We start from the raw sequence: 20,461 nt of genomic DNA, 5'->3' as shown, positions 1-20,461 counted from the left end.
CAGTGCAGCATGTGTCCCAGACGAACTATTTGCAGTAAACTATTCAGAGTAGGTACCTAGCATCTAAGACTTGCACGCTTTTAGCGAAGCATTTCTCCCGCGCAATTAAGTTACCATTCCAGCACTTAGTTCCAAAAGCGTCACGCTTGCATCTGTCAACAGATATAAAACCTTTTTAGGTACCCTACTCTAAATAACACTTGTATAAGTAACTAGACGACGCCCAGCAGTTTTACCTGCGTAAATCTCGTTCCTATGAGAATTCGGGGATAAAATATAGCCTATGACATTCACAAATAACGTGGCTTTCTAGTGGCTAAATAATTTTCAAAATCAGTTCAATAGATACAGGTAACACCACAAACCTGTAACACCACAAACTTTACCTCTTCATAATATTAGTATCTATATAGTAAGTAGAGCCGTGATAGCCCAGTGAATATGACCTCTGCCTCCGATTCCGGAGGGTGTGGGTTCGAATCCGGTTTGGAGCATGCACCTCCAACTTTGCAGTTGTGTGCATTTTAAGAAATTAAATATCACGTGTCTCAAACGGTGAAGGAAAACATCGTGAGGAAACCTGCATACCAGAGAATTTTCTCAATTCTCTGTGTGTGTGAAGTCTGCCAATCCGCATTGGGCCAGCGTGATGGACTACTGGCCTAACCCCTCTCATTCTGGGAGGAGACTCGAGCTCAGCAGTGAGCCGAATATGGGTTTGATAATGATATACTAAGTGTTAGGTAAATATAGTTAGGTGATAACGAACAAAAAATTTAGGTGCAGTTGAGTGAATCTCAGCGTACTTTATGGATAAGTTAGCTTAACAGCAATTTCGTCGATAAGTTATAATGGTAGGAGACTTTCTGAGCGACTGTTTTATATTTGGAAAATTGAGGAAAATTAACAACCTCTAATCGGCGCGCAATCTCCGAGTCGCGCGCCGATTAGAATCCGCGCGCGACTCGGAGAGAATGAGCGCGCGAGTCCCGGTCAGAATGAGAGGGTGTTAGCACTTAGTCCACTATGCTGGCCCAAATGGGGATTGGCAGACTTCACACACGTAGTGAATTAAGAAAATTCTCAGGTATGCAGGTTTCACGATGTTCACCGTTTAAGACACGTGATATTTAATTTCTTAACTTTAAGACCTTCAGTATTTTCGTAGTGTTCGAGCCGTTCACATTTCTTGTTATGTAATTATTTATGGGTTACTTGGGATAGGCGGGGAGAATAGCTTGAGCAGGGAATGGTGAGTGTTGGCATGTCGGAAGGGATCCCTTGAATCTGTATCCTTAGTCACAAGCCTCTGGGTCTTTTCAAGGTATTCTGCCACTCCAGGATCTTATTTTGGTTACAGTTTGATTTGTTAATTAAGTTGTCTTGACAAGTATTGTGAGCTTTGTTCGACATTAGTTTTCTTATTTTTGTAATCCACTTCTGAGTCTGCTAAAAATACCATAGATACTTACCTATGGAAAGAGCATAATTTGATATCCTTTTAGCCTTCACAACCTCTTGTTTCATTAAAAAATTATTAAAAAATAAAAGCTTTGAAAGTATTTTTCACTCGCCACTATTAGTATCTCCCTGTCTGGCCATCAGTTTTAATTAACTCTATAAAGATTTTAATCAATATTAAAACGCCCCTTTAATAATATAAAAGCCCAGGTGAGCTGAGGGTAGATGCATATGGTTAATTAATTGGACACATCCTATGTAGGGTAGTCATAAAAAATAACAAGTGAAAAAATAGGGGTGCAGTGTATAATTAATTTAAGTGTGCTGTGGGCCAATTTTTTTCTCTATTTCTAAAAGTTATTAATAGGGTTTACTTCACAAGAGCTTTTTTTGTTAATCAAATAAGGGGGGTAGTGTTAAAGAGGTCTCATAAGGTGGCAATTTTAGGACTTCCACCTTACACTTTTTTAATACTAGCTGATCCCTGGTGGTTTCATATATGTGGTGGATAAAATCTTAATAAACTTAATCCTAACAAACAAAAATTTAAACCATCACTCTTTGTAATATTAGTTTAAATTTAAAATCAACACAGAATAACAGTAAAATGAGTTGTTTTGAAACAGCTCAACCATTCAGCAACCAATCTCCATGATTTTTTATAAACACAATATCAGACAGCAAATAAAAATAGAGTACATAACACATTTCGTCCAGATATACTCAGAGGCTCAATTATCCGCCGACTTTAATATACTCGCGTCATATTACAGTGGGCGGATAATTGTGCCTCTGCGTATATAAGTAGATACATTATCGATTAATAGAATACCTAACTTTTTAGCACGAGCAGATCCGCGAGCAATAGCTAGCACTTATTATTTAATGTGAAGTCACAGCGAAATGAAATAAATGTTTTTCTCTCGCGGTCGTTGGTAGAGACAGTAATTCTGAGTAATCTAATTGGATGAACTATAGCGGAGATGAAACCCGTAAATTACTAAATGGAATACGTAATAGATCATATAGAGAAAAATATATATAACATAAAAAAAGAAACGTGTGCGTCTAGGGACGCTGGACCCAAGTGATAACTGAAACCTGCTGCCATATGCGTGAGAGAAAGATTTTTTTAATTTTACAAAACAAATTAAGTAAAAATACAAACAATGGTGTAACGGCGGCCTTATCTCTAAAGTGATATCTTCCAGGCAACCGTTAATTATAAGAAATTCACAAAGAGAAGTGGTTGGTGCGCAAATATCGACTTAAAATACTGTACAATAAGAAATAAATGAAATATACTTACTTAAAGCTACATAAAATAATTTACATATTAAAATACATAAACACATAAATACTAATATTAATATTAATAATATATATACAATAAAATAAACTTACATAAAAGAAGAAGTTATGAATTAATAAAAAAAACCATCTTGCCCTAAAAAATCCACATATTCAAATTGCATCTATTCACACCACTCACATCTTGGTTTTTTAAGTCACAGGCATTGAATGTGTACCAAAGTTCAATTAATTGCTCCAGTAGATTCGAAAAAAAGTGAATCTTACAGACGGACATACGGACACTAAACCCAATAAGGGTTCTGTTTTTTTTTAAATGAAAAAACGCTATCATGGCCCGCGCTAGACCATGATCTCACCTGATGGTAAGTATAGATGTTACCTAACGTTGCTTGTTTAGCAGATGCCTATTCACTCTCATCTTAAAGATGCCCAGATTGTAAGAATTAGACAACACTGACTTTGGGAGAGAGTTTCATACCCTAGCCATGCGTATAAAAAACGAAGAAGAAAATCGCTTCGTACGAATTCTAGAGATGTCAATGACATAGGGATGGAAACCTACCCTCTGTCTTGCAGTGCGATGGCAAAGTGGTGAGGGTGGTACAAGCTCAAATAGCTCCTGTGCACACTTCAAAATATATTTTGTACAATACCTAAAGACTAGCGATAAGACATTCCGGCGATGACCAAGACTTGAAGTTTTGACACAGTTCTTCACAGAATGGGAGAGTGTTTGTCTATGAGTCTCCTAACTGTGTTTGTTGTGGAACGTTACGAACCCAAAACGGAGTTAAAAAAATGTACGAAACAACTTTACACGATGATCCAATTACTGAACTTTGTGAGAGTGAATTGACAAAACGCAGTGTACACGTCCAAAAACCGTTTCACCCTCGTTAATTGCCAACAAACCATTGATTTGAATAAAAAAACCTCCCCTTTCTACGTTTTCACCGTGTAATGGCGGCGAGGTAATAAAAACTAATGCGCGGTAACTGTATTGTGGAGATTTTAAATGCGCTTGCTTTGCTGTTTTAAAAGCTAACAATGTGAAATCTTCTTGGGAAATCATGCTAATATTAAGAGACGGGATAGCCCAGTGGATATGACCTCGGCCTTCGATTCGGAGAGCGTAAATTCGAATACGGTCCGAAGCATGTACCTCTAACTTTTCAGTTATGTTTAAGAAATTAAATATCAAGTCAAATGGTGAAGGAGTTTTCTTAATTCTCTACGTGTGTGAAGTCTGACAATCCGCCACGCTGGTATTTGGCCAGCGTGGCGGACTAAGGCCTAACCCCTCTCATAATTAGAGGAGACTCGCGCTCAACAGTGAGCCAAATATGGGTTGTTAATGATGATGATGATTAAGCTGTGTTGGTATAATGATTAGCTTATGAGGTACCTGGGTTGGACTCCAGTTAAGCAATGAAATATTAAGTTTCACCATACAATAATCCGACGTTCAATCCAAAATACGTTTTGACTATTTATAGAGGCTCTACCAGCAATACAATACAACTCGTAGAGTGTAAGATTCGAAAGCGTGTATTAAAGTGTCATAGTAATATAATAACTTCTTCGATGACTAGTACCACAAAAACGTTTTTCAGCGTCGAAAAGTTGTCGTTACTTCAACGTTGTCACTTGAATATTTTATTGAGCCCCGCCTCATTTTCAACTTGAATTATTTAAGCGCCTACACCGATGGAATTTTAATTATACCTCCAAAGATAATTTGTAACAAATACTTCAGTTATTTTGTTAATAACAGGGGTCTGAGACAGGTGATATTATATTTACGTATAAATAATCATAGACATAGTATTTTTAAAGAAGAATTTGCTAAAAGTGGGCATTTAGTGTATTTTTACCTGATCATCAGTGACGAGAGCCGTGATAGCCCAGTTGACGTGACCTCTGCCTCCGATTCCGGAGGTTGTGGGTTCGAATCCGGTCCGGGGCATGCACCTCCAACTTATCAATTGTGTGCATTTTAAGAAATTAAATATAACGTGTCCCAAACAGTGAAGGAAAACATCGTGTGAAGGAAACCTGCATACCAGAGAATTTTCTTAATTCTCTGTGTGCGTGAAGTTTGCCAATCCGCATAGGGCCAGTATGGAGGACTATTGGCCTAACCTCTCTCAATAATATTAATATAAATGTATACATTGATCATTCGATAAATGAAAGATTTTGTTGCAATGTAATATCATAATTTATGTACGATTTAGCGTTTCCCAGAACGATCATTTAGAAATTTCTGATTTTCTAAACTAATTGATGAATTGCTTAACTCTCTCATGCATTTCGTATAACAAAACTAGCTGACGCCCCGCGGTTTCACCCACTCAGGTACCTATCTGAATGTGGGCACAAAATATAGCATATAATACTCACAAATAACGTGGCTTGCTATTGGTAAAAGAATTTTCAAAATCGGTTCAGTATATCTAGAGATTACCCCCTACAACCTCACTAACTGTACCTCTTTTTATATGTATTAGTATAGATTTTAGCAAAGCTATAAAGAGATAAAAAAAAACTCTGTACTTGAATTGTTAGACCGCAGTTCGAAGGCGGACATAAAAAAGTTTTTTATAACTATTTCGTCCGCCATTTTTATTTGCAAAGTGAACGATAAAAAGTTTCATGCCTATTTTTCCAAGACGGCACCTTGGGGCTTTATTTTTTTTACTGTCAAAGCCAAAGTTGTTGAAGTATTTTCTTGTGAAACTTTACTTTTGTTAAATTCTCTTCCGCGAATTTATAATGTTATCTCTGTATGAAATCTTAACTTTGACAGAGTTATAACAATATTGTTAAAAGTTAATACAAAAATAATCGAAAATTCATTGAATCGCAACAGAGTTCAAACTTTTTGTATTTTCTATTAGGAGACGCAGTGCGGTTTCAGTGAAAATTTTAAATAATCTAAAAATAATAAATCTATCTAAAAAAATAGGTTTCAGTTGCGAAGGATGGAAATAAGACGAAGGTAAGCTGTCCCAAAGAAAAGGAAATTCATTCAGCGTGGTATGAATGAATTGTTTCTCATATATCAAGAGTTGTATCTGTAGATATATGAGAAACAGTACAACAATGAATATGCATGGATTACAAAGATAACCCGGCGGGAATCGGCTTAGATGAACTCTTCGCCGCTGATAGGTACCTATACTCGTATACAGGATGTCCCGTAACAAATGGATAATACACAAATAGTAGATACGCACCACCTATTTATCTTAAACTAATTTAAAAATCCTAAGGGTGACCAAGTTATATTTTTTTTTTTTCGGATTTTTCAAATTTTTCTCTCTTGAATCCGTTTTTTCAATACTGTAGCCATTGAAATTAAGATTTTAAAGATCTAATTTTTGTTATACATTGCGGATTAAATTACCAATGTACTATAATACTATTTCTAAAAATAATGTTTTATTTGTTTTATTAGGTAATTAGGTGGTGTATTTACCATTTGCATATTATCCATTAATTACGGGACACCCTGTATATACGAGTACTAATAGGTATTTTAAAGAGGTTAATTTTGTGTTGTTGTAGAAGGTAATCTCTGGATCTCCTAAACCGATTTTGAAAGTTCTTTTACTAGGTACTAGAAAGACACGTTATTTGTGGGTGTAATAGGCTATATTCTATCCCTGTATTCTCAAGGGAACTACTCAGGTGAAACTGCGGGGTGTCGGCTAGTAAGAAATAAATTAATAAAATAATTTAGTTAGGTAAATATTATTGTTTTAGTTGGTGTCAATAATTGTACAGTTTGAAATAAAACATTATCAATTGTCAATTGTCAAATCTTATGGAAAATAATTATGTTACTCGTATTTACCTTGCTGAAAATTAATTATAAAATAAAATAAAGAATGCTTAATTTGTAGTTACGAATATATATATAAATAATAATTAATACTATATTACTAACTACCTAATTTATACTTATACTATAAAAAAAAAAGGTAAAGAAGTGTAGGGGGTAATCTCTGGATTTACTGAAACGATTTTGAAAATTCTTTTACAACGTCTTTTGCGACTACCGTAGGCTTTGTTTCATCCCCGTATTTCCACGGAGACAGAAACTACGCAGGTGAAACCGCGGGGGAAAATGAACATTTTTTTAACTTAATATTTCAAGTTTATTTATAATATTTCATCATAATATAGGTTTATTTGAGAATACATTAATAATGAGCATGAATAATGATAAAACCAAATAAGACAACAATATCCTATCGGTTTTTTTTAACTAATTTGTGAAATACACAGAAGCGTTAAGTCATTGCATCTTGCATTACCAATTAAAAATAAGACATAGGTAACAATATGATTATACTAACTACAAAATTACCGCCAAAAAGCAATCCCAAGTAAAAATAGAACTCGCACACAAAAACACACATAATAATTTATAATTATATATGAAAGAAATACTATACCTAATAAACAATCACTATGAATCAACACACGCAGTTCGTACACAAGTTCGGTAAATCAGTCCTAGAGGGCGTGACACACGTGTGCACTCAACAACGGTATCGGATAGACTGAAGTTTTCTCCGTCAATTGTAGAAAGCTCCGCGAGGTTAGGTCGCTAGATGTGACACCAACGTCCTTTAATTGAGCTTTAAGGTGTAATTCGTTCCATATTTGAAATTTCTTTCTGCTTAATTACTATCATATGTCTTTATTTATCTTAAGTGGCGAAGTAATTGGTTGATGCCTACATTTGTTTTTATGAATCCATTGACCTCTAGCAGATGCCTCCTAAGTTTTCTTGTCGGACATGTTTGTTCAAAACATGATCACATATTTCCGTTCGTATTAAGAAAGGAAAAACAAAAATATTGTTTTCGTTTAAATTTCTTCAGCGTTATTTTCCTCTCCTCCTACAATATGTGGGTAACTAATATACAATAGGGCTAACTAATAGTATATAATAAATATCCTACTTGTGTATATTTGAGAGCCGTGATAGCCCAGTGGATAAGACTTCTACCTTCGATTCGGAGGGGATAGGTATGAATCCGGTCCGGTTATGTGTATTTTAGGTAATTAAATATAACGTGTCACAAACGGTGAAGGAAAATCACCGTGAGTAAACCTGCTTACCTGAGAATTTTCGTAATTCTCTATATGTGTGAAGTCATTCTAACCTCTCTCATTCTGAGAGGAGACTCGTGCTCAACAATGAGCCGTGTATTGTTTGATGATGATGATAGTGACATATTTTTATAATAATAAAATAAACGAAAGGTTAAAAAAAACTTAAAATGTCGCATCTAGATAATGAAAATTGAAACAACCAGTTATATCACACCGTACTACATACATGTATACTATTTGAGTCATTAAGCTGGTTTGTGCCGGAAAATTAAGAAAAACAAAAGATGTTACTTTGTCGTTCCGAGGGTTATTTCTTAGAACTTCTCTAAGTTAAACAGCGCGAGGCCAAGAAAAACAATATGGAGCTTTAGAAAAACGTTTGTTTTAAATCTATTATTTTGAAATCTTAGAGTGAAATCTTTACTTTTTCACGGAGCTAAGTTGGACTTTAGATTAACTTTTAAAAATAAACAGGGTCTGTAGCCATCGATGTAAATCGTTAGATGGGCCCATTCTAAAGAACGTACAATTTTGTCATTACCCAAAGACGTGCACGCACATCTTATCTTAGTACGTAACAAGCGCATGTTGTGAGTGGACGTAGACTTAAAAAAATATTTACTGTCTTTTTTCATTGCCATGCCTTCGTGTTCATTTTGGAAGTGTAAAAACACAAGCCAAAACATGAATAAAGAGAAATGTGTTACGAGTGATGACGTACTCAATGTGCGAAACCAATGACAATTCCGCGACGCTTTGAGGCCCATCTAACGATCTACGATCGATGTATGTAGCCATGTGGCACGTCGATTCTTTTTCTACTAACGCTAACGCTCTGAAAATAAAAAAGTGTATGGTAATGAAAGTCACTATCGACAAGGTCACGTGATTATCTTGTCGATCGGATCTGTCATTCCCATACATTTAGATAGTTGTTAATACAACACATAACTACATAATAACTTAAAACTAATATGCATTTATATATTAAAATTATTTAATGGTAACACTAGTAAATGTGTTGTGCCAATAAAATGTACCTGACTCAGCTTATATTATTGTGAGTACATCAGTACCCACAACGCTGGTATTCCGTCAGACCATTATAAGTGAAGGACAGTAATAATTATATAAGTAAATAATTATATTATAAACGAGAAAGTTTGTATGTTTGGATGTTTGTTACTCTTTAACGCCGCTACTACTGAATCGATATGGCTGAAATTTGGAATGGAAATAGATTTTACTCTGGATTAACACATATAGGCTTCTTTCTATCTCAAAAAAGTACATGGTTTCTCGAGATTTGCGAAAACTGATGATTTTGATGATTTTACTGTTTTTTACTCTTTTACGCCTCGACTACTGAACAGAACTATTTGAAATTATTGGTATTAAGATATATTATACCCTGGATTAACACAAAGGCTACTTTTTATCCCGGAAAAGTCCATGGTTACCGAGGGATTTGTGAAAAACTAAATTCCACGCGGACAGAGTCGCGGGCGTCCGCTAGTTACTAATAAAATACAGTTAAGAAGTGTAATCTTAGAAGAAAGAAAAAGGACAACTAACATTTTGTTAGTTTTCGAAGCGTTAGCGTTTGTAGAAAGAGAATCCAAGTGCCACAAGTGGCTATGGCTTCGGTTATAATATACTAGCGGACGCCCGCGACTTCGTCTACACACGGTAAACTCCGCTAATAATGCATATTTAATAGTATAAATGTCCGTTATAATGGAGTTCGAAGGGTCCATGTCATCATAGCATCCTGAAATCGACAATCTCTTCACGTACTTGATTAGGTTTGGGGTAAAACAAGACTAACTTAGTTGCTAACTATTCGGTGATTGGACTGAATTATCTTAATGTTACGTGCTGGAAAAGTTTTACGAATATAATCATCGATTTTTTTTTTATGTTTCATTTTGACGGCCCCCGGGGCGCAGTGGTATGCGCGGTGGATTTACAAGACGGAGATCCTGGGTTCGATCCCCGGCTGGGCCAATTGAGATTTTCTTAATTGGTCCAGGTCTGGCTGGTGGGAGGCTTCGGCCGTGGCTTGTTACCATCCTACCGGCAAAGACGTACCGCCAAGCGATTTAGCGTGCCGGTACGATATCGTGTAGAAACCGAAATGGAGTGTGGATTTTCATGCTTATCAGTTGTGTGCATTTTGAGAAATTAAACATCACGTGTCAAACATTGAAGGAAAAATATCGTGAGGAAACCTGCATACCAGAGATCTTTCGAGATCTTCTGAATTATCTGCGTGTTTGAAGTCTGCCAATCCGCAATGGCCCAGCGTGGGGGACTATTCTCTTTCTGAGAGGAGACTCGAGCTCAGCAGTGAGCCGAATATGGGTTGATAAGGAAGGATATTTGTGATGAAGTCAATTTGATTTTTTTAAGACTATTTATATAACAATCAATACCATACATTAAGTATCGCATACCGCAACTAAATATCGTAACTAAACTTAAAGTTTTACAAAGTTTTTTTTTTTTTTTAAACTTACCACACCTCAGTGTATACGGAGCTTTAGTATTACTTTAAACTACATAATTACCATTACTTCTCCAAGCCACTCTATATATTAAAAGCGTTGTTTACCTTAATAAAAGTGATGCGTTTAAATTTTAAATTAACTTGAAAATGTTTAACGTACATTTTCCGAATGCAATACAATATAACAAATTGAATAATATTAATCAGGGAAACGTAAAATACAGTGGCAATGTGATCGTAGTATGAAAGTTCACACAATCAAACTTTTAATGAAATTCAAAACCGTCAGATATGGTATCGGGAAAGCCGGCGAGAACCGAAATATTGTAATGAGTATATTATTATGGTAATCAGCTGTTGTGTACAATGAATATTCTCCTTTATTATATTTTTGTTGAAGTTTTAATTTTAAAAGTTTACGTTGGAACGTAAGATTACGAATATAGTAGTAGACTTGTCAAGGAAAAACTAAGTTGCAAATATTCGTTACAATGGAAAAAAATCATCATTCATCATCATTCGACGCAGAATAAAATTCTGAGAAAGGTGTATTTTTTATAATACAGTTTAAGTTAAAATTACAGTCTTAATAACCTAACAACAAAACCCTGAGAAAGGGCCTCGGCTTTTTGACGATAAACTTTAAAGGTAACAGTGATATTGTAAATTTGAAAGTAGACCTTTGAAGAAGAGGAAATTTACAAAAAAAAAAATTAACTTTTAGAATACACTACACTAGCTAAACAATTATTGATATATATTATGTATTATCGATAGATAGATATTATAACTGAACTAATAAATTGTTGTTATTGTTTAAACAACGAAAATTTTTGTAACCTTTTTCGTATTTCCTTCTTTAAAACACCATTGCGCACTGGAACAGTGTGGGTTTAAGCTCCATACTCCATCTCCTATAAGAAGGGAGGCCTGGCCCTGTAGTAGGCCTTAAAATAGGCTGATAAAATATAGCAATCTTTGGGCTCTTTGAAATAGAAACTTATTAGAAATACATGCTTCTCTAAACCAGTGATGCAATAAGTTAGAAGTTTCTCAAAGAGCACATAGCACGCGTTTTATATTCTAAGCATTAAAGAAAAACTTTTTCTTTCCTCCTAAAACGTATCTCAAATTCGTCAAATTATAGGTTACGCCACATTTGTTCTGTTGGGGTCACACATGGCTAAGCACATGCTACGTGACTGAGGTCTGTTGTGTTAGGGCTAGTCCCTTTATATTGTTACAACGTGACCCGATACGTTATTAAACGTTCAAACTGTTTCAATTTATTTTATCGGTGACTGGCAATGATTATTTTATACTATAGATATGTTGTGTCAACAGAATCACCGCAAAAAGTGATCCGAATTTAGCGACTTCACTGAGCGCACACAGTGGATAAGGAATAGATCGGCTTGGCAAGCGCTCTAAACAATGTTATTGAATATAATAATAATTGTAACATACGAGTACATTGTGTATTCATGCGATGGTCAAGTCAATCTATTTATTTAAAATATAAAACATTTTTTTATTGATATGGTCACTATAAGATGTTGTTAGGTTAGTTAATTACGTAATAACTTGAAACAGAAGATCCCTTAATTACAGACAGAATAAGGTAATCGACTTGGTATTACATGGATCTCACAACTTTTTGCGGTAGAATACTCTGATTGCGAGAATTGCTACATTTTATAAGTGTTGTTTTTTATGGTACGTCATTTTCAGGTCACTCTACCATATTTTTTTTTTGCGTCCTCGGCTTTTAGTGCCATCCCTTGGATAATTGGACATAGTCTATAAAATAAAAGTCAATACTCTACTGAGTAAAAAAAAATAAAACACTAATTACGCAGGAAAAAAACATGATAGCCATGTTCGAAAACTTGTCACAATTAAAAAACCTTGTTAGCGAAACAAGTTGAACCACAAAGCTCATTAATAATGAGGAAAAACTACGGGAAAGTAGTTCAACTGGTTTGTAGCGTAGTTTTTCCGCGCGTGACGTCATCATAATAAAACAATATTTTTATTATATAGTTATTAAATTGACTTACGTATTGTAACGCGATGTTATAAAACGTTTCGTATGTTAAAATTAAAATTTTTAAGATCTCCCACAGTCGAGTATCTATCGTCGAAGAAAATTAAAGGAACGACGTTAGAAATTCTTTCCATCATAATATTGACTACGAGCCTGTGAGAGTGAGACACACCTCATTTTAGTGAAGATGAAAGTCTGTCACTCTATGCTCTTAAGTCTCCGTAGGGTACACAGGGTGTTTAACTAGGGTATGTACTGTATGTACAATTTGGTTACAAAAAATCCTTCTCCAAAGCACGTTCCTAATGACTTCTGTTAGGCAGTGCATTTTTGAACCTGTGGAGTGCATACCACTGCCTACTATAGGTAGCCAATTGATTTGAGAAATTTAAATTGTAACAAATTCATAATAGGCGATTCAACTTATTTAGAACTATCAGACGTCCGATTAACTCACTCCCTGAGTTCTTATAACTGTGGGATTTCTCCCATCATACAAATATAATCATGAATTTGTTAGTGAGTTATATGACAAAAGAATTTCCAAAATCGGTCATGTGGATCCAGAGATTACTCCCTAAAACCTCATCAACTTAACCTTTTTATAATATTAGTATTAGCTTTTGGAAAACCTGGCTAGTAATATAAAAATGCTTGTCTGCCGTATCTGCACAGATTTTTGAGTATGATGTTTGATAAAAATAGAATGTTTAAATACTTAAAAGTCCTATGATTTCTGGAATCAGACTAAGCCCTCATTCGCACGACAGTTTTTTTAACGGACGATAAAAAAGCGTTTAAATACAACAAATGCATTCCCAAGTATAAAGAATTGGGAATGCGTTTGTTGCATTTGAACGCTTTTTTAACGTCCGTTAGAAAACCTCTGCAAATGGGGCATAATTCTATGCCCGTTTTAAGAATGCAATCTAAATACTAAAAATCAAATACTGTCCATTTCTAAAGTCGGAAAGAAATTATAATAAACAAACAAACATTGGCATATTTTATTTGTCGAAAGTGAAGGCTGAATTTATTTAAACTGATTTTATTTTTCGAAAAGGGTATCAATAATTCTCAGCCTTATTGTTTTGCTAACCGTCGAGCCGGCAGGTGTAGTTGATAGAGCCACCTTTCCCATTTAATGTTATTTATTGGCACCTTCGCAAAAAGGTGGCCTGATATAGAACGCCAATTATGCACTTCTGACCTATTTAATAAAAAAATATTATTTGTAAAGAGGCTTTATTTATGTTACAATTCTTTATTCTTCTTATAGTTCTCTTAAGTTCTGCCAACTTCTTCAGGCACGTTTGTCATTTTCGAGATGAAGAAAAACCATTTGGATGGCTGTCACGGTCAGATAATATCACTACGTGTGCTCTGCGGTTACACCCGCGTAGGCTACCACTATTGGGGATTTCAGGGTAAAAAGTTGCTTATATACAATTGCTATATTGCTTTATGTGACTATAATCTATTTCTGGTCCTTTCAACCAGATCTGTTCAGGCATTTATATTTTATCAGCTGCTGAACATATTACTCTTTTATGAACTTTCAAACACCATGGTATCGCCAGCATTCAGCGATTCCCTATAATCTGCCTCGTGGGGATCTACCAACACTACGATTTTCGGTTCGGGGTCACCATTCCAGCACCTTGAGATCCCCATCATCGGCTCTTAGAACTATATGCCCCACCCCTGAGAATAAAAAAAGACCAGAAGTTATGATCGCGCATAGGCATGAAGCCATTCAAATTACTCTTTGTTGGTGTTTGTTGGTGTATCGAGAAACTTGCAATGAGCCGTTGGATGCTGGCGGCTCGAGACCATTGTTTGCATGCAAGAGGCCTATGTCCAGCAGTGGACATCCATCGGCTGGTAATGATGATAATGGTGTAATTTCACGAACGAGCGATTAGTCACTCTGTGTATGCCGTGGTGTTTCTGTATTCTGAGCCCCGCCCATTTCCGGTTCAGCTTTACGACTTGTTGAGCTATGTCGGTAATATTGGTACTTCTACGTTTGCTAGTTATTTGTATAATATTTTTTTTATTATTTAACAAGAAAGCGCTTGACGGCGATCACTTATAAGTTACGACTAAGTGATTATGCAGTCAAGATGAAAGCTGGCTTATTTGGAGGAGGCACAAGTAGGTATATTCGACGGTTTCTACGGAAATAGATACATACAAGTAAAAAATAATAGGTATAATAAACCAAATACTGATTTTCTAACGGTTGTCACGTATATAACAGGGACCCATATCAATAGAAAAAGTGAAATAGAAAATGGCCGCATAAATAATAGATCCCTTTGTCCTTTCACAGATAACTTTGTTCATAGAGATTTATATGAGATCGAGATATGCAGGCACTGTTTATTTATGTTTCGTATTAAAATATATATTAGAACTAGAGAACTGTGACTTTTCCCGCATGCAATTCAGTTTTGCCGGCATCTCGCGGATAGTTTTTCATTGATAAAATGTAAACTAAGGGTGAATGTAAATGTAATCTATCAATGTGTTTCATCATCATCATTATCATATCAGCCGATAGACGTCCACCGCAGGACATAGGCCTTTTGTAGGGACTTCCAAACATCACGATACTGAGTCACCTGCATCCATCGTATCCCTGCGACTTGCTTGATGTCGTCAGTCCACCTGGTGGGGGGTCGACCAACACTGCACTTTCTAGTGCGGGTTCGCCATTCCAGAACTTTGAGAACCCAACGTCCATCGGCTCTTCGAACTATGTGCTCCGCCAATCAAGGGTCTAGGGATCAAGGGTCGCCAATCTATCTTCATTCAAAACTTCAGTCAAATCGGCCCAGTAGTATTTGCATCTACACATACATTTATATAACGAAATAATTCGTTTTTCTATCACTTGAGGAATAGTAAAACGTACGGTTTTGACATCTCTTAATGGGAGTTGAAAATGCTGTGGTTTTCAATAGATAGGTTATAGGTTCGATTCCCAGTTACTTTAGGATTTTATATTTTCTACTACACCAGCCTACCGGTAATGATGTACCGCCAAGCGATTTAGCGTTCCGATTGATGCCGTTTACGAAGCTCTGACGTACCTATGGGTAAAATAAACTTGTACTCCTTCTAAGCCCGCATCCATCTTTGATTGCATCGTCACTTAACATCAGGTGAGATCGCTTTGTCATTAAATGAAAATAATAGTCCAGCCCCAGTAGCCACGTGGCAGGTCGATTCTCTTTCTACGATCGCAAACGCTTCGGAAAGTAGAAAAATGTATGGGAATGACATTTGCTATCGACAGGTCACGTGATCACTCCCATACATTTTTCCAGTTTTCGGAGCGTTTGCGATCGTAGAAAGAGAATCGACGTGCCTCTTGGCTACAGGGGCAGACTTGGTTGGCGTTATCTTTAATAAGCGAATATAGTATATAAGATATTATTCAGAGAGGTTTTTTTTATTCTTTACAAGTTAGCCCTTGACTACAATTTCTCCTGAGGGTAAGTGATGATGTAGTCTAAGATGGAAGCGGGCTAACTAAGGGGATAAAAATCCACACGCCTTTTCGGTTTCTACACGACATCGTACCGGAACGCTAAATCGTTTGGCGGTACGTCTTTGTCGGTAGGGTGGTAACTAGCCACGGCCAAAGCCTCCCACCAGCCAGACCTGGACCAATTAAGAAAATCTCAATCGGCCCAGCCAGGGATCGAACCCGTCCTTCTTGTAAATCCACCGCGCATACCACTGCGCCACGAAGGTCCTCAAAGGTAAAATTAATCAAAGTCGTCATTAAAATAAATTAGGTATTCTCTGTAAAAAACGTAAAAAATAGAATTACAATTAGTTCACTCTAAGTTCACTCTTAATAAAATTCCAAACACTCATCGGTCACTCATCGTTTCATTCGCTTCAGTTCGTCTTTTCGCAAGGTCGTCCCGCATCAAAATGAATTATTCAAACCGTATTCGCTTATTTAAATTAATGAATGAATTTAATTAAGTGTGCAGTGTACTCGTAGTGTAGGCGAAGGATTTTAAATTTAATTGTCCATAGTTAATTGGCACAGGTAACTAAAAACTATATAAATACTTTTTACTTTGTCTGGATCTTAATCTTGAATTGTTAATACTCAGTATGGGGTGATTCAGCAATTCACTGTAGCTTTTGTTTTTAAACGACTGCAAGAAGGGTTATATTTAAGGGCGGATTTACGTAATTAAGATATCGTTAGATTCATTTTAATAACCCAAATGTTCTTAGATAGGTGAAGTTAAAAAAAACCAAAACGACGACTGTGAGACGCTATAGACTCGAGGTAAAAAAAAATATTTTTCGAAAATTGCGACATGGGTTCAAGGGCTCATAAAGAGGAATTCAAAATGATATATCATGGACATATAAAAAACCTACAATTAGAAAAACTTTATATATTAATCGCTATACAAAATACGCGAGGCGGGAGGTGGGAAGAAGTTAAGTAGTTGTGAGTTGAAGATCAAGGAAAAGGCTGAAAGAGTCCAGCACTGCCCAAAATTGGTGTCCATGAGGGTTTCTTTTTATTTTCTTTATTATTTCATCATGTAATCCAAAGCCAAAAAATATACAATTTTTATGTTATTCGGGCATCACGCTGAAACTACTGAATGAATTCAAATAAAACTTTTGCTCGGTTTGAAACTATAATATGGAGAAAGTTATAGGATACTTTTTATAGCGAAAATAAAATAAGAAGGGGGTTAAATAGGGGTTGAAAGTTTGTATGGAAAGTCTTTTATTTTTAGTTTACAGTTAAAATTTGTTCATATAATCATAATTTCAAATTCATAATAAAACGTTTCTAAATTAAAGAATATAAGCTTGGAAGTGTAACACAGAAATATAGAGTTGAATCTATTTCTATTTCTAACGGAAACTAATTTTTATTTTATATCTCTACATACATTTACTCTACGTGTACTAAACGATGTCCCGACTTATGACACAGGTGACAACGCGCGTCAGTCCCACGTCTGGTTAGAACACTTAGCCTAAAAATTTATTTCCAAAATCAGCGCAGATACAAAACTGAACTTTTACCCGGACTTTAGTGTCGGCTTCTAATAAATAGAGACATAATTTAATAGAATTATTTACTTTCCTTGACTGGATCATTGGTCCAAAGTCCAAAGGTTCGGGGGTGCGATTCCGCTATTTTACACTCATCGATGAAAGTTTTGCCTAAAACAATGTTATAACACGTACATAAACAATGTTCCTTGATTGCGGGTGGTATTAATAGTCTTTATTTATGCTTTAGTGGAGGGGAGCTATTAGTGTTGGTATAAATAAGAAGGTATTTGATGACTTGTACTCAGTTGATTGTTAGGCAGCAGCGTAACACCGTCACGCTGCTGGTCTTGTTAGTGATTTTGTGCAATAATATTTGGTTTTAATTGTTGATCATAAATAGTCTAATGTGGACATGGAGAACATATCCTACTCCCAAGGTCACAAGTCCTGGGACCTGCTCGATGTGTTTCCTCTACCACAAAATAATGGTACAATCACTGTTGCTGCTACTCGTCAAGTCACAATTATTCGAATTTTACAGGATGCCACAGAGAATTAAGCGTTGGCTATGTTCTGTGGGATGCGAAAATCAAAAAGTCACTAATAACTGATCATGAGATACTCTTTGGATTTAGTTAATGTCTTTATTAAATTATTAGTTTTCTATATTTTTAAAATTTCTTTATTTTGTTTTAAGTATTTGTTGTCTTCTATGTATTATGTGTGTGTGTCCAAATTAAATAATTTCTTTGTTTCTTTAGATACCGGGTATGATTCTCTGATTCATGCTGTGAAATATTGAGCTGTTCTTACTTCTCTCAAAATTTTACTGAAATTCAGAGTCAAAATCATCAACTCTGAGTTGGGAAATTGAATATTGGTTGGGACGTTGGCCGCCCGTTATTACCACTTACATAAGATAACCAACGTAATTCCCGTTCCCGTGAAAATACGGGCATAAAATATAGCCTATGACACTCACATAATATAGCCTATGACACTCACATTCAAGTGGTAGAAGAATTTTCAAAATCGGTTCAGTAGATACAGAGATTACCCCTTGTAACTCCACAAACTTTACCTTTTTAAAATATTAGTAGATATAGAAGTAGATATCTTTCTTACAGTAAAAACAAATTGTGTATAAATTTAAAATACGATTTACGATTAAATTTCGTTAGAAAACTTATCATAAATCATAAATAAAATTTTTAAAAGATTTTCCTTTAAAACTAAGTATATAAGTATAAAAAATATAATAATATAATCCAAGAGTAACTCTCCCCAACAGAACAAGTAGTTGATCATTTGCAGCGAGTCATTAATATTCTGTGGAGTGTCTTCGTTATCTTTGTACTTACTTCTTTTCTGTACGTAATTCTGTCTCAGGAACTTTGTTTGAAATACAAATTTTTAACCGCGTTTCCGCCTGATAATATTTTCTTCTTCACCATTTGAATTAAGTGAGGATCTGTCTGAGCCTGTTGGTTGGTTTACCAATGGTCTCGGGTTTGATTCCCAACTTATATTTAAAAGTTTTAGTTCTGTAGGCTTCGGTGGTGGCTAGATAACAGTTAGCACTCTACCAATAAAGAAGTATCTTCAAACAAATTTAGCATTATAGTATTATGTCCATTTAGGGACTGAATTCCTAAATGTTATCTAGGAATTAAACATTTAATTATAAAGCAAAAAAATAATAATGAAAAATCCTGTAAATAATAAACTAAACTAAAATTAATTTGATTAGTACTGGAAAACCGAAAGATAACCCAAATATTATTTTTTATGGATTTTTCAATTATATCTGTCTAGAATGAGTTTTCTATCTTCTATCTATTTCTAAAATCTTAAATACCCATCTATATCTATACTAATAATATAAAGCTGAAGAGTTTTTTTGTTTGGTTGAACGCGCTAATCTCAGGAACTACTGGTCCGATTTGAAAAATTCTTTCAGTGTTAGATTGCCCATTTATGGGGAAAGGCTATGGGCTATATTATCCCCATATTCCTACGGGAATGGGAACCACGCAGGTAAAACCGCGCGGCGTCAGCTAGTATAAAATAAAACTTGTGACTTTAACAAAACGAATCAAATATTGTATGATCATATTTATCTTCTACTTGAGTTTGAGCAATTATTTATATGACATTCTGTACATTACATGTTGCTATAATACAAAACAGATATATCACTGTGCTTAATAGATCGTCAAAACGTATAATGAAAAACACAAAGAATTGAATGTTTTCTACAAAATAATGTCAGAGACACGGCCGTTATTAAAATTGTTTCAATAAAACAACGTACAAAAGTTGCGTGAAACATTGGAGGGTTGGTGCGGCCATTTTGATGTATTCGTCACATTTGTCAGTGTACATGCATTCTTGTGATATAGTGAATACACGCGTCTCTGTTACCAGTGGTACTCAGTCAAGTTAAAAGCTATAAGCTATGGTCATCATCATTATCAACCTTCGGCTCACGCTGAGCTCGAGACTCCTCTCAGAATGAGAGGGGTAGGCCAATAGTCCACCACGCTGGCCCAATGCGGATTAGCACACTTCACACACGCAGAGAATTAAGAAAATTCTCCGATATGCACGTTCACCGTTGAGACACGTGATATTTAATTTCTTAAAATGCACACAACTGAAAAGTTGGAGGTGCATGCCCCGACCGGATTCGAACCCACAATCGGAGAAGGAATCGGAGGCAGAGGGAGAGAGAGATCATATCCACTGGACTATCACGCCTGTAATATATAGCACACCACCATATAATATAACCATACCAATAATTATATATATATATATATATGTGGTTTACGTTATATACAATAATATATACCACATAATATATATAATTATTTTAATATTTTTCTAACACCAAACAGATAGACAACTTTACTATTTTTTTCATATGTTCAACCCAATAATAT

At 35.4% G+C, this 20,461-nt stretch overlaps 1 protein-coding gene across 1 annotated transcript in view; it reads right to left on the bottom strand.

Annotated features, from left to right (window-relative positions):
- Nucleotides 1-7,357, bottom strand: part of LOC112049045 (connectin-like) — a 50,286-nt gene extending 42,929 nt beyond the window's left edge. The window contains exon 1 of the mRNA XM_024086782.2: nucleotides 7,239-7,357. The gene's annotated coding sequence lies outside the window, so the exon portion shown is untranslated. The remainder of the gene's footprint in view (nucleotides 1-7,238) is intronic.
- Between the last annotated feature and the right edge of the window lie 13,104 nt (nucleotides 7,358-20,461).

Source organism: Bicyclus anynana, chromosome 16 (assembly GCF_947172395.1).
Source record: "Bicyclus anynana chromosome 16, ilBicAnyn1.1, whole genome shotgun sequence".
Taxonomy (NCBI): Eukaryota; Metazoa; Arthropoda; class Insecta; order Lepidoptera; family Nymphalidae; genus Bicyclus; species Bicyclus anynana.
Note: the sequence above shows the minus strand (reverse complement) of the source record. Positions and strands in the feature narration are given on the sequence as shown.